This window comes from Trachypithecus francoisi, unplaced genomic scaffold (assembly GCF_009764315.1).
Source record: "Trachypithecus francoisi isolate TF-2019V2 unplaced genomic scaffold, Tfra_2.0 Lachesis_group7, whole genome shotgun sequence".
Lineage (NCBI taxonomy): Eukaryota > Metazoa > Chordata > Mammalia > Primates > Cercopithecidae > Trachypithecus > Trachypithecus francoisi.
This window is the reverse complement of record NW_022681472.1, coordinates 74109661-74124940: the sequence shown is the minus strand read 5'-3', so window position 1 is coordinate 74124940 and position 15280 is coordinate 74109661. Positions and strand designations below refer to the sequence as shown.

Genomic DNA, 15280 nt, shown 5'->3' with positions numbered 1-15280 from the left:
ACCTCGATGATGAAGGTAATATAAAAGAAGCTGGGTACCCTTTGCCATGGAGCAGCACACACACTTGGCATTGGACTCAGAAAAGCTGAAGGAGGAGCCATGGACCGGGAAAAGCTGTGCACCTAGAGAAGCTGCAGGCCTGGAGAAGCTGCGGGCCAGGCTGCTGCTCTATGCCAACAAGGCCAGCAACAGTCACAACAATGTGAATGAGATGTAGTGGCTTCTGACTTACACTGACCTTTGGAGCGAAATGTCTGTTTCTTCTCTTTTGCCTTTCAAAGAGTTTGGAATATCACCTGCCAACAACCATGATTTAGTACATGTATATGCATCCATAAACAATATGTGAAGTTGTTTTTCATGTTTTCAAGCTTTCCATTAATGGCATCATCTAGCTGTTCTACTGTAACGTTTTCCCCTTTCATATTATGTTTGTGAAGCTTAACTATGTTGATAATTATTGTTGTTATTTGTGTTTTGTTTTATTTTGCATAGTATTGCATTGAAGAATTTGACACAGTTTCTCTACTCTCCTTGATCAATATTTAGATTGTTGACAAATTTTCAATAGTCAATCAATGTCGCAACAGTTTTGGACATGTCTTTTGGAGCACTTAGGTGAGATTTCTCCAATCTATAGAATTAAAAATACCTTATTTGATCATAGATTCAGTTTTACTAGTTATTGCCAGTTTACTTCTGAAAATTGTAACAATTTACACGTTCACCAGCAGTGTTTGACACTGGTGCTTCTCAATGGAGGTGGGGGGAGATTTTGCCCTCTAGGTGACTTTTGGTAATGTGTAGAGATATTTTAAGTTGTCACAACCAGTGGGGGTGGGGTCGTTCTATTGGCATCTAGTGGGCAAAGGCAAGGTATATACTGCTAAACATCCTTTTCTTTCTTTTTAAATTTATAGATAGCAATCATATAAACATAAGTTTACATTTCCAGAGATGTTCGTATAATGAATATGAATGAATCTTGGAACCAACCTCCCTAAGTTAGCTCCACTATATACAAACCACTTGGTTATTAGCAACACAGAAAGGTTATAATGTGTATTCACCAGGCAAAGCACATTTGCAAGGCTCAAGAGATCTGTGCATGTACGCTTGTCAGGGAGAATTTGAAATGTAGCTGTTGTAAAATCTCATTGATTACCGATGAAATAGCTATTAGAAAATCACCTGTGGCTTGCATTGTATTTCTATTGGATAGTGCTCATCTAGGTAATGGAAGCAAAACAAGTAGCAGTTTAATAAAGAGTTAATAAAATGTTCCCAACAGATTACTTGCTAGCAAGGTAACAGATAAAAAATCTAGTGGGAAATTATTTTATGGTCATGTCCACAGTAAATGAGAAACTGTATTCTAAAAATCTTGGTAATTACCATTTGCTAAACATCCTACAATGTGTGGGACATCCACCACAATACAGAATTATCTGGCCCCCAGTGACAAGTGTCCAGCTTGGGAAACACTGCTTTACCTCCTTGCAATGGGCACTGTCATTGTTTTATAGTTTGGCGAATCTGATGAGTGTGAAAGAGTGTCTCATTGCTTAAATTGTTCATTTCATTGAAGTTTAAAGTGTTTTTCAAATGTTTATATTAGCAATTCATATTTTCTTATGTATTTTCTGGTCATATCTTTTGACGACTTTTCTATTGATTATTTTGTTTTTGATTGTGTGTGTGTGTGTGTGTGTGTGTGAGTTCTTTATATATTTTAAATTCTCAATTTTTTTGATACATGCATTAAATGTATCTTTTCCCAGTCTTGGGCTTGTCTTTTTATTTATGCTTTTGTTTTCTATTTTTTTGAAAATGTATTTTAAATTTTGTTTTGACAAATCAACTCATCCATGTAGCTGGTGATTTCTTGTGTCTCATATTTACAATTTATAAAGCCATTTTCTTTTTTTTTATTATACTTTAAGTTCTAGGGTACATGTGCATAACGTGCAGGTTTGTTACATATGTATACTTATGCCATGTTGGTGTGCTGCACCCATCAACTCATCAGCACCCATCAATTCATCATTTACATCATGTATAACTCCCCAATGCAATCCCTCCCTCCTCCCCCCTCCCCATGTTAGGCCCCAGTATGTGATGTTCCCCTTCCTGAGTCCAAGTGATCTCATTGTTCAGTTCCCACCTATGAGTGAGAACATGCGGTGTTTGGTTTTCTGTTCTTGTGGTAGTTTGCTAAGAATGATGGTTTCCAGCTGCATCCATGTCCCTACAAAGGACGCAAACTCATCCTTTTTGATGGCTGCATAGTATTCCATGGTGTATATGTGCCACATTTTCTTAATCCAGTCTGTCACAGATGGACATTGGGTTGATTCCAAGTCTTTGCTATTGTGAATAGTGCCGCAATAAACATACGTGTGCATGTGTCTTTATAGTAGAATAATTTATAATCCTTTGGGTATATACCCAGTAGTGGGATGGCTGGGTCATATGGTACATTTAGTTCTAGATCCTTGAGGAATTGCCATACTGTTTTCCATAATGGTTGAACTAGTTTACAATCCCACCAACAGTGTAAAAGTGTTCCTATTTCTCCACATCCTCTCCAGCACCTGTTGTTTCCTGACTTCTTAATGATTGCCATTCTAACTGGTGTGAGATGGTATCTCATTGTGGTTTTGATTTGCATTTCTCTGATGGTGAGTGATGATGAGCATTTTTTCATGTGTCTGTTGGCTGTATGAATGTCTTCTTTTGAGAAATGTCTGTTCATATCCTTTCCCCACTTTTTGATGGGGTTGTTTGTTTTTTTCTTGTATATTTGTTTGAGTTCTTTGTAGATTCTGGATATTAGCCCTTTGTCAGATGAGTAGGTTGCAAAAATTTTCTCCCATTCTATAGGTTGCCTGTTCACTCTGATGGTAGTTTCTTTTGCTGTGCAAAAGCTCTTTAGTTTAATTAGATCCCACTTGTCAATTTTGGCTTTTGCTGCTGTTGCTTTTGGTGTTTTAGACATGAAGTCCTTGCCCATGCCTATGTCCTGAATGGTACTACCTAGATTTTCTTCTAGGGTTTTTATGGTATTAGGTCTAACATTTAAGTCTCTAATCCATCTTGAATTAATCTTCGTATAAGGGGTAAGGAAAGGATCCAGTTTCAGCTTTCTACTTATGGCTAGCCAATTTTCCCAGCACCATTTATTGAATAGGGAATCCTTTCTGCATTTCTTGTTTCTCTCAGGTTTGTCAAAGATCAGATGGCTGTAGATGTGTGGTATTATTTCTGAGGACTCTGTTCTGTTCCATTGGTCTGTATCTCTGTTTTGGTACCAGTACCATGCTGTTTTGGTTACTGTAGCCTTGTAGTATAGTTTGAAGTCAGGTAGCGTGACGCCTCCAGCTTTGTCCTTTTGACTTAGGATTGTCTTGGCAATGCGGGCTCTTTTTTGGTTCCATATGAACTTTAAAGCAGTTTTTTCCAATTCTGTGAAGAAAGTCATTGGTAGCTTGATGGGGATGGCATTGAATCTATAAATAACCTTGGGCAGTATGGCCATTTTCATGATATTGATTCTTCCTATCCATGAGCATGGTATGTTCTTCCATTTGTTTGTGTCCTCTTTTATTTCACTGAGCAGTGGTTTGTAGTTCTCCTTGAAGAGGTCCTTTACATCCCTTGTAAGTTGGATTCCTAGCTATTTTATTCTCTTTGAAGCAATTGTGAATAGAAGTTCATTCCTGATTTGGCTCTCTGCTTGTCTGTTACTGGTGTATAAGAATGCTTGTGATTTTTGCACATTAATTTTGTATCCTGAGACTTTGCTGAAGTTGCTTATCAGCTTAAGGAGATTTTGGGCTGAGACGATGGGGTTTTCTAAATATACAATCATGTCATCTGCAAACGGGGACAATTTGACTTCTTCTTTTCCTAACTGGATATCCTTGATTTCTTTCTCTTGCCTGATTGCCCTAGCCAGAACTTCCAACACTATGTTGAATAGGAGTGGTGAGAGAAGGCATCCCTGTCTTGTGCCAGTTTTCAAAGGGAATTTTTCCAGTTTTTGCCCATTCAGTATGATATTGGCTGTGGGTTTGTCATAAATAGCTCTTATTATTTTGAGGTACATTCCATCAATACCGAATTTATTGAGCGTTTTTAGCATGAAGGGCTGTTGAATTTTGTCAAAAGCCTTTTCTGCATCTATTGAGATAATCATGTGGTTCTTGTCTTTGGTCCTGTTTATATGCTGGATTACGTTTATTGATTTGTGAATGTTGAACCAGCCTTGCATCCCAGGGATGAAGCCCACTAGATCATGGTGGATAAGCTTTTTGATGTGCTGCTGAATCCGGTTTGCCAGTATTTTATTGAGAATTTTTGCATCAATGTTCATCAGGGATATTGGTCTAAAATTCTCTTTTTTTGTTGTGTCTCTGCCAGGCTTTGGTATCAGGATGATGTTGGCCTCATGAAATGAGTTAGGGAGGATTCCCTCTTTTTCAATTGATTGGAATAGTTTCAGAAGGACTGGTACCAGCTCCTCCTTGTACCTCTGGTAGAATTCAGCTGTGAATCCATCTGGTCCTGGACTTTTCTTGGTGGGTAGGCTATTAATTGTTGCCTCAATTTCAGAGCCTGCTATTGGTCTATTCAGGGATTCAATTTCTTCCTGGTTTAGTCTTGGGAGAGTGTAAGTGTCCAGGAAATTATCCGTTTCTTCTAGATTTTCTAGTTGATTTGTGTAGAGGCGTTTATAGTATTCTCTGATGGTTGTTTGTATTTCTGTGGGGTCGGTGGTGATGTCCCCTTTAATAATCATTTTTTATTGCGTCTCTTTGATTCCTCTCTCTTTTCTTCTTTATTAATCTTGCTAGCGGTCTGTCAATTTTGTTGATTTTCAAAAAACCAACTCCTGGATTCATTGATTTTTTAGAGGGTTTTTTGTGTCTCTATCTCCTTCAGTTCTGCTCTGATCTTAGTTATTTCTTGCCTTCTGCTAGCTTTTGAATGTGTTTGCTCTTGCCTCTCTAGTTCTTTTAATTGTGATGTTAGAGTGTCCATTTTAGATCTTTCCTGCTTTCTTTTGTGGGCATTTCGTGCTATAAATTTCCCTCTACACACTGCTTTAAATGTGTCCCAGAGATTCTGGTATGTTGTATCTTTGTTCTCATTGGTTTCAAAGAACATCTTTATTTCTGCTTTCATTTCGTTATGTACCCAGTAGTCATTCAGGAGCAGGTTGTTCAGTTCCATGTAGTTGAGTGGTTTTGATTGAGTTTCTTAGTCCTGAGTTCTAGTTTGATTGTGCTGTGGTCTGAGAGACAGTTTGTTATAATTTCTGTTCTTTGACATTTGCTGAGGAGTGCTTTACTTCCAATTATGTGGTCAATTTTGGAATAAGTGTGATGTGGTGCTGAGAAGAATGTATATTCTGTTGATTTGGGGTGGAGAGTTCTATAGATGTCTATTAGGTCTGCTTGGTGCAGAGATGAGTTCAATTCCTGGATATCCTTGTTAACTTTCTGTCTCGTTGATCTGTCTAATGTTGACAGTGGAGTGTTGAAGTCTCCCATTATTATTGTATGGGATTCTAAGTCTCTTTGTAAGTCTCTAAGGACTTGCTTTATGAATCTGGGTGCTCCTGTATTGGGTGCATATATATTTAGGATAGTTAGCTCTTCCTGTTGAATTGATCCCTTTACCATTATGTAATGGCCTTCTTTGTCTCTTTTGATCTTTGATGGTTTAAAGTCTGTTTTATCAGAGACTAGGATTGCAACCCCTGCTTTTTTTTGTTCTCCATTTGCGTGGTAGATCTTCCTCCATCCCTTTATTTTGAGCCTATGTATGTCTCTGCATGTGAGGTGGGTCTCCTGAATACAGCAGACTGATGGGTCTTGACTCTTTATCCAGTTTGCCAGTCTGTGTCTTTTAATTGGAGCATTTAGTCCATTTACATTTAAGGTTAATGTTGTTATGTGTGAACTTGATCCTGCCATTATGATATTAACTGGTTATTTTGCTCGTTAGTTGATGCAGTTTCTTCCTAGCCTCAATGGTCTTTACATTTTGGCATGTTTTTGCAATGGCTGGTACTGGTTGTTCCTTTCCATGTTTAGGGCTTCCTTCAGGGTCTCTTGTAAGGCAGGCCTGGTGGTGACAAAATCTCTAAGCATTTGCTTATCTGTAAAGGATTTTATTTCTCCTTCACTTATGAAACTTAGTTTGGCTGGATATGAAATTCTGGGTTTAAAATTCTTTTCTTTAAGAATGTTGAATATTGGCCCCCACTCTCTTCTGGCTTGTAGAGTTTCTGCCGAGAGATCTGCTGTTAGTCTGATGGGCTTCCCTTTGTGGGTAACCTGACCTTTCTCTCTGGCTGCCCTTAAGATTTTTTCCTTCATTTCAACTTTGGTGAATCTGGCAATTATGTGTCTTGGAGTTGCTCTTCTGGAGGAGTATCTTTGTGGCGTTCTCTGTATTTCCTGAATTTGAATGTTGGCCTGCCCTACTAGGTTGGGGAAGTTCTCCTGGATGATATCCTGAAGAGTGTTTTCCAACTTGGTTCCATTTTCCCCCTCACTTTCAGGCACCCCAATCAGACGTAGATTTGGTCTTTTTACATAATCCCATACTTCTTGCAGGCTTTGTTCATTTCTTTTTCTTCTTTTTTCTTTTGGTTTCTCTTCTCGCTTCATTTCATTCATTTGATCCTCAATCGCTGATACTCTTTCTTCCAGTTGATCGAGTCGGTTACTGAAGCTTGTGCATTTGTCACGTATTTCTCGTGTCATGGTTTTCATCTCTGTCATTTCATTTATGACCTTCTCTGCATTAAGTAGTCTAGCTGTGAATTCTTCCACTCTTTTTTCAAGATTTTTAGTTTCTTTGCACTGGGTACGTAATTCCTCCTTTAGCTCTGAGAAGTTTGATGGACTGAAGCTTTCTTCTCTCATCTCGTCAAAGTCATTCTCTGACCAGCTTTGATCTGTTGCTGGCGATGGGCTGCACTCCTTTGCAGGGGGAGATGCGCTCTTATTTTTTGAATTTCCAGCTTTTCTGCCCTGCTTTTTCCCCATCTTTGTGGTTTTATCTGTCTCTGGTCTTTGATGATGGTGACGTACTGATGGGGTTTTGGTATAGGTGTCCTTCCTGTTTGATAGTTTTCCTTCTGACAGTCAGGACCCTCAGCTGTAGGTCTGTTGGAGATTGCTTGAGGTCCACTCCAGACCCTGTTTGCCTGGGTATCAGCAGCAGAGGTTGCAGAAGATAGAATATTGCTGAACAGCGACTGTACCTGTCTGATTCTTCCTTTGGAAGCTTCCTCTCAGGGGTGTACTCCACCCTGTGAGGTGTGGGGTGTCAGACTGCCCCTAGTGGGGGATGTCTCCCAGCTAGGCTACTCAGGGGTCAGGGACCCACCTGAGCAGGCAGTCTGTCCATTCTCAGATCTCAACCTCCGCGTTGGGAGATCCACGGCTCTCCCCAAAGCTGTCAGACAGAGTCGTTCGCGTCTGCACAGGCCCCCGCTTCTTCCCCTGTTGGTCTTCAGCTGTGCGCTGTCCCCAGAGGTGGAGTCTACAGAGACAGGCAGGCTTCTTTGAGCTGCTGTGAGCTCCACCCAGTTTGAGCTTCCCAGCGGCTTTGTTTACCTACTTAAGCCTCAGCAATGGCAGGCGCCCCTCCCCCAGCCTCTCTGCTGCCTTGCGGATAGATCGCCGCAGACTGCTGTGTTAGCAATGAGGGAGGCTCTGTGGGCGTGGGACCCTCCCGGCCAGGTGTGGCATATATTCTCCTGGTGTGCCTATTTGCTTAAAGCGCAGTATTGGGGTGGGCGTTACCCGATTTTCCAGGTGTTGTGTGTCTCAGTTCCCCAGGCTAGGAAAAGGGATTCCCTTCCCCCTTGCGCTTCCAGGTGAAGCGATGCCTCGCCCTGCTTCAGCTCTCACTGGTCAGGCTGCAGCAGCTGACCAGCACCGATTGTCCGGCACTCCCTAGTGAGATGACCCCAGTACCTCAGTTGAAAATGCAGAAATCACCGGTCTTCTGTGTCGCTCGCGCTGGGAGTTGGAGACTGGAGCTATTCCTATTTGGCCATCTTGCTCCGACCCCCTATAAAGCCATTTTCTTTCTAAAGTTTCTTAAGTAGTGCCTGTTATTACTTTATTTTCACACAGCTATGAAGAACTACCTGAGATTTGGTAATTTATAAAGAAAAGAGGTTTAATTGAATCACAGTTCTGCATGGCTTGGGAGGCCTCAGGAAATTTGTAATCATGGTGGAAGGTGAAAGGGAAGCAAAGTACGTCTTACATGGTGGCAGGAGGGGAGGTGGGTAGTGGCACACATTAAAAGCATCAGCTCTTGTGAAAACTCACTCACTGTCACAAAAACAACAGGCAGAAATACAACCCCATGATCCAATTATCTCCCACCAGGCCCCTCTTCCAACATGTGGGGATTACAATTAGAAATGAGATTTGAGTGGAGATGCAGAGCCAAACTGTATCAGTCCTCTCATATTTTAGTTTGTCATCAACCTGAAATGTATTTTTTTGTAGGTAATAAAGTAGAAATCGGATTTTTAAGATATGAATAATAAAATGTCTTGAGAACAAATTTTTGGTTATTTTCTTCCTTTTTGAAATTTTCATTTCCATTTGTTCCCTTGACAGCCCTTTTTCTCATTATTATTTTAAAAATATTTCTCTGTTGTGTCTGTTTCCATCTGTTTGAAAGAGTGTTTCTTTTGCTCTTCCTTTAAATTTTTGCAATTTCTGTGGTTTACTCTTACTCCTTCTTTCTCTCCTTATATGCTCATTCTGGATAATGATTTACATCTCTAATCCAGCTCTGTGTTTTGAAAGCCATTCCTACTTGTGCCCCCTAGATATTTCTACCTCAGTGGCCACAGATACCCTACAAACCACATTTATAAAACTAAATTCATTGTTTTTTCCTCTGCTCCTCTTCCTATTTTCCCGTTTTTATGTCTGTTCCATTGATCATCCAGTCATCCAACACTGGGTTCATACTGGAACCATAGAAGATCCTCAATCCAAACTCATAGAACATTTATCCTATCATATCATTGACTGGCTATCAAGGAGTTAGATCCCAGTCTTAGAATTGTGCATGCCCTTTCTCCTGGATTATTTAGGTTGCTCTTTGTCTTTTGTGTTTTGGTCAAAAGCCCCAAAATGAACAGCTCCAATCATTTGCCACTTAAGCAAGAGATTCTTTCTATCACCGACAAAAGGATTTATTTCTAAGTAGTACCGTACGAGTCAGCTGAAGGAAAGGTTCCAGTACATCAACAGTCAGGGCCCCATCCAGCACTGCCTATTCTCTGAATTCTGTGTAGTTGTTTTGCATGCAGCATTTAACATCTGCAGGTCATCCAAGGTTGGAGCTCACTAGCAGAGGTGACCTACAGATCTCTTCCCTCATCCTATTGACTCCAATCAATTTCTTTGTGTGGCTCAATTTTATATACTGTATTCGACTGTGGCTTAGACTAAAAATGGCACCATGCTAGTTTCAACATTTGAAACATTTGCTCCGTTAACCACTCATAAATGGAGCATGAGTGGTGAAAAAATAAGAACGTAGTGCTTACATTGTCCTGAAGGTAGAATGAGATGATTATGAAGCACTTCGTTCACTGAGAGGCACATGGTGAGTACTTAACAAATTGTTGCAAATGTTATCATTATTGTTGCACCTGAAAACTGTTACTGCTTTTGATTGTGTATCTTACCGCCAAACTAATACACCTTTCTAAGATAAACTCTGTGGCTTATTCAGTCCTGTATCCTGGAAGGCCTAGCTTAGAGCCTGACCAATGGAAGGTATTCAATAGTTGGGGATTTAAATGAATTATAAGTATCAGTGCCTTATTGAAAATGAGTTTATAAGACACTTTCCTGGGAGCAGTTTTTAGTAGAAGGAGAGGAGATGGATGAGAAGACCGGGTACGTGAGAATGAAGGGGGCACCACCATTGGGAGAAAAATAGTCAAATGTCTACCATATTGTGTGCATGAACTCTGAGATACTAGATCTTAAGATGCCTTTGATTTATTCTGTACACAGTAGTGGTAGAGCTTGCTAACCATTTGGAAAAATAGACTATATCCCTATCAAACATCATATAGTAAAATGAATTCCAAATAGATTAAATGTGTAAATGGAAAAAATACAACCATCAAATTTTAAAGGAAAATAGGGAGGGATGAATGTGTGACCTTGAAGCAACATTTTTTTTTTTTTTTTTTTTTTTTTGAGACAGAGTCTCGCTCTGTCGCCCAGGCTGGAATGCAGTGGCTCAATCTCCGCTCACTGCAAGCTCCGCCTCCCGGGTTCAGGCCATTCTCCTGCCTCACTCTCTGGAGTAGCTGGGACTACAGGTGCCCGCCACCACACCTGGCTAATTTTTTGTATTTTTGGTAAAGACGGGGTTTCACCGTGTTAGCCAGGATGGTCTTGATCTCTCGGCCTGGTGATCCGGCCGCCTCGGCCTCCCAAAGTGCTGGGATTATAGGCGTGAGCCACTGTGCCTGGCCTGTAGCAACATTTTCTAAGCATGCCACCCAAAAAAGGGAATTGATGAAAGACACGCTCTTAGAAAAATAAGAAAAAAACTGCCCTATTTAAAAATATTAATGAACGAAGAGAAAAACAACTTGTAATGCTATTTGCAAAGTATGTGACTAGGTGTTAATATTCTTCTTTTTTTCTTTTCTCTTTTCTAGGTGTTAATATTCTTAACATGTGAGATATTTCAGTAAGTTAGGATGAAAAATATCGAGAAACCAATCAAAAAATGGATCAAGGGCATGAATATCCATTTCAAAAAAGGACAAATCACCGATACAAATATGAAAAAAGTTACAATCAATAATTTAAAAATTGCCAATTAAAATATAATTTTTGCTTTTTAAGTTGACAAACATTAAAAAAATCACCAGCGATTTTCCATTTCCAGGGTGCACACTTTGTTATAAAGTGAGTAGGCTCTGGAGATCTCATGTACAGCATGGTGGCTATAGTTAATAGTAATGTATTGTCTGCTTGAAATTTGCTAAAATAGTATATCTTAAGTATTCTTGCCACAATACAAATAATGTAACTATATGAGGTGATAGATATGTTAATTAGCTTGATTGTGGTAATCATTTCACAGTGTATACATATATCAAACCATCATGCTGTACACTTATATACATACAACTTTTATTTGGCAATTATATTTCCATACATCTGGGGGAAAGATCACCAGTGCTGATAAAATTTTGGAAGCAACACCTCTATGTACCACAGGTTATACATGGGTACCATCTTTCTGGAAAGCAATTTGACAATATTCATCAAAAACCAAAAATGTGTACTTACCCTTTGTCCCAGGAATTTCAATTCAAGGAGTTTATAATTTGTACCCAAAGTTTTAACTGTAAGAACCTTAATCAAAGTGTGGTTTGTAAGTGGAATTACAGTTCTATTTCCCAAATGACTGGTGGTCATGATGCCATTTGTATTTTAGTTACCTTGAGTCTTACTAAGGTCACTGTGAATCATTACAAGATATTTTGGTCTTATACATCAGCACCAAGAGCTTGGATGATTTGAGTCTTCCCCTGAGATACATCTAAGTTTATTGAAAGTAAACATGTTTCTGAGCCTACAAGTCTCAGACTGCAGATGCTAAAATATGGCAATTTTTCTCATTTAATAGATTCCACTTAGACCTCTTAGGAGACAGCCAGATTCCCCCAGATGACAGATTCCTCTACTTCTCCATCTTGGCAGCAAGGATAAAATTTTTCTTGGGAGGCCGAGAAGGGCGGATCACGAGGTCAGGAGATCGAGACCATCCTGGCTAACACGGTGAAACCCTGTCTCTACTAAAAAAAATACAAAAAACTAGCCGGACGAGGTGGTGGCGCCTGTAGTCCCAGCTACTCGGGAGGCTGAGGCAGGAGAATGGTGTGAACCCGGGAGGCAGAGCTTGCAGTGAGCTGAGATCCGGCCACTGCACTCCAGCCTGGGCAACAGAGCGAGACTCCGTCTCAGAAAAAAAAAAAAAGAAAAGTTTCTTGATTGTATCTTCTACAGTATATATCAATTTTCTATTGCTATTAGAACATGTCACCATAAACTTAGCAGCTGAGACCAACACCCACGTGTTAGCTCATCTCTGTAGATCAAGAGTCTAGGGAAGCTCAGCTGGGCTTCTTCCTTAATGTCCCAAAAGGCAGAAATCAAAGTGTCATCCGTGCTGGGCTCTTATCTGGAGGCTGTGAGGGAGAATACATTTCCAAAGGCATTCAGGCTGTTGGCAGAATGCAGTTCCTTACAGCTGTGTGATTGAGGTCCCTTTCTTTTTTGACTCTCAGCCAAGGTCACTCTCAGCTCCTCAAGACTGGTGCTTGCAGTGCCCCCATTCATCTTCAAAGCCAGCAACAGCACAACAAATCCTTTCCCTATGTGGAATCTTTTTACTTTCTGCTACCAGTCAGATAAATACTCCAATTTTAAAAGACTTGTATGATTAGATTGGGCCTGCTAGAGTAATTTCTCCTTCAACTAACTCAGAGTCAACTGATTGGTAACCTCTAACTACATTTGCAAAATCTCTTCACATTAATCATTTTCACAGTCCTGGGAATTAGGGTAGAAAATCTTTGGCAGGGGGTTGCATTTTGGAATTCTGCTTACTGCAACATAAATTGCATTACTGTATGACTCTGACTGTTGGTACAAAATAATGATAAAAGTATAGAATGTAGAAATTAATCATGCTGTGCCGAGGTTATGAGTACCCATTGCTACAATTTGGAATCATGGGGGTAGACAGGTATCAAAAGTGTGAGGCTGACTAGGTGGGAACTGGGGAGAGTTAACACTGGAAGATTATTGCCTTGGAGGAAAATGGTTCAGTTTTGCCAAATCTTTTGTGTTTCCAAGACGTTTTATATATATATAAATACTTTTATATTTATATATACACACACACATATCTTTTATTTATATATAAGATATATATAAAATCTTCATTTGTAAGAGTTTGTAACTAGTCTCTACTTTTAAACATATTGCAAAAAAATTTTACAACATATATATATTTAATTACATTTTAAGTTCTGGAGTACATGTGCAGAATGTGCAGTTTTGTTACATAGGTATACATGTGCCATGGTAGTTTGCTGCACTCATCAACCCATCATCTACATTAGGTATTTCTCCTAATATTATGCCTCCCCTGGTCTCCCACCCCATGACAGTCCCCAGTGTGTGATGTTCCCCTCCCTATGTCCATGTGTTCTCATTGTTCAACTTCCACTTATGAGTAAGAATATGCAGTGTTTGGTTTTCTGTTCTTGTGATAGTTTACTGAGAATGATGATTTCCAGCTTCATCCATGTCCCTGCAAAGGACATGGACTCATCCTTTTTTATGCCTGCATAGTATTCCATGGGGTATATGAGCCACAGTTTATTTATCCAGTCTGTTATTGATGGACATTTGGGTTGGTTCCAAGTCTTTGCTAGTGTGAACACTGCTGCAATAAACATATGTGTACCATGTATCTTTATAGTAGAATGATTTATAATTATTTGGGTGTATGCCCAGTAATGAGATTGCTGGGTCAAATGGTATTTCTAGTTCTAGATCCTTGAGGAATTGCCACACTGTCTTCCACAATGGTTGAAGTAATTTACACGCCCACCAACAGTGTAAAAGCATTCTTATTTCTCCACATGCTCTCCAGCATCTGTTGTTTCCTGACTTTTTAATGATCGCCATTCTAACTGGCATGAAATGGTATCTCATTGTGGTTTTGATTTGCATTTCTCTAATGAACAGTGATGATGAGCATTTTTTCGTATGTCTGTTGGCTGCATAAATGTCTTCTTTTGAGAAGTGTCTGGTCATATCCTTTGCCCACTTTTTAACAGATTTTTATTTTTAGTAGAGATGGGGTTTCACCACATTAGTCAGGATGGTCTCGATCTCCTGACCTCGTGATCCACCCACCTTGGCCTCTCAAAGTGCTGGGATTACAGGCATGAGCCACTATACCCGGCTGATTGTTTGGTTTTTTCTTGTAAATTTGTTTAAGTTCTTTGTAGATTCTGGATATTAGCCTTCTGTCAGGTGGCTAGATTGCAAAAATTTTCCCCCATTCTGTAGGTGGCCTGTTCACTCTGATGATGGTTTATTTTGCTGTGCAGAAGCTTTTTAGTTTAATTAGATCCCACTTGTCAATTTTGGCTTCTGTTGCCATTGCTTTTGGTGTTTTAGACATGAAGTCTTTGCCCATGCCTATATCCTGAATGGTATTGCCCATGTTTTCTTCTAGGATTTTTTTGGTCCTAGGTCTTATGTTTAAGTCTTTGATCCATCTTGAGTTGATTTTTGTTTAAGGTGTAAGGAAGGGGTCCAGTTTCAGTTTTCTGCATATGACTAGCCAGTTTTCCCAACACCATTTATTAAACAGGTAATCTTTTCCCCAGTGCTTGTTTGCGTCCAGTTTGTCAAAGATCACAAGGTTTTAGATGTGTGGTGTTGTTTCTGAGGGCTCTGTTCTCTTCCATTGGTCTATATCTCTGTTTTGGTACCAGTACCATGCTGTTTTGGTTACTATAGCCTTGTAGTATAGTTTGAAGTCAGGTAGCATGATGCCTGCAGTTTTGTTCTTCTTGCCCAGGGTTGTCTTGGCTATACAGACTCTTTTGTGGTTGCATATGAAGTTTAAAGTAGTTTTTTTCCAATTCTGTGAAGAAAGTCAGTGGTAGCTTGATGGGGATAGCATTGAATCTATAAATTACTTCCGGCAGTATGGCCATTTTCACGATATTAATTCTTCCTTTCCATGAGCATGGAATGTTTTTTCATTTGTTTGTGTCCTCTCTTATTTCCTTGAGCAGTGGTTTGTAGTTCTTCTTAAAGAGATTCTTCATATCCCTTGTAAGTTGTAATCCTAGGTATTTTATTCTCTTTGTAGCAATTGTGAATGGGAGTTCACTCATGATTTGGCTCTCTGTCTGTTATTGGTGTATAGGAATGCTTCTGATTTTTGCATATTGATTTTGTATCCTGAGACTTTGCTGAAGTTGCTTATCAGCTTAAGGAGATTTTGGGGTTTTTAAGGAGTTTTTAAGGGTTTTTAAGGAGACGATGGGGTTTTCTAAATATACAATCATGTGATCTGCAAACAGAGACAAGTTGACTTCCTCTCTTCCTATTTGAATACCCTTTATTTCTTTCTCTTGCCTGATTACCCTGAGTGGAACTAC

The 15280-nt window shown here is 39.7% G+C and overlaps 1 non-coding gene across 1 annotated transcript; it reads right to left on the bottom strand.

Moving 5' to 3' along the window:
- Positions 1–1276: 1276 nt before the first annotated feature.
- Positions 1277–1397, bottom strand: LOC117079698. The gene has a single exon (XR_004435553.1). It is a non-coding gene; the product is annotated as a small nucleolar RNA SNORA32 (small nucleolar RNA).
- Positions 1398–15280: the final 13883 nt, after the last annotated feature.